The sequence below is a fragment of the Opisthorchis viverrini genome (genome assembly GCF_000715545.1).
Source record: "Opisthorchis viverrini unplaced genomic scaffold opera_v5_247, whole genome shotgun sequence".
In the NCBI taxonomy this organism is placed as follows: Eukaryota; Metazoa; Platyhelminthes; class Trematoda; order Opisthorchiida; family Opisthorchiidae; genus Opisthorchis; species Opisthorchis viverrini.
In genome coordinates, this window is record NW_008751901.1 from 117126 (window position 1) to 117610 (window position 485).

A 485-nucleotide genomic window follows, 5' to 3' on the forward strand; every position below is an offset into this window, starting at 1 on the left:
TTTCGTCCACTAAATGGGGGGGTGCATCGAACTGGGTTCAGCACTGACTGTGCTACTTGCTAGCAAATTCGGTCTACCGGTATCCACTACGCACTGTCAAGTTGGTTCGGTCATTGCCGTCGGACGCTTTCGATCCCGGGACAATGTGGACTGGCGGATCTTCCGTAACATTATAATCGCCTGGGTGGTAACCGTGCCAATGGCTTGTGGTATCTCTGCTCTCATCATGTTTTTGTTACGATTTGCTCTATAGTTGAAGGCTTTTTGGAACAAACAGCCAGATAAAACTTGTGGAAAACTAAGATTTTTCTATGTCGCTTTTTAGACCATTTTTTCAACCTGTGTCATCGCAGTCAACTTGTTAGTCGCTCTCATTTTTTCGTCATTCTAGTCTATCATTGTATGTTGCATCCACTGTACGATTCCCCCTGAAACTGCTTCCTGTTCCTTCATTTTGCCTTTTTCCCACTAGCCTGTCTACACTT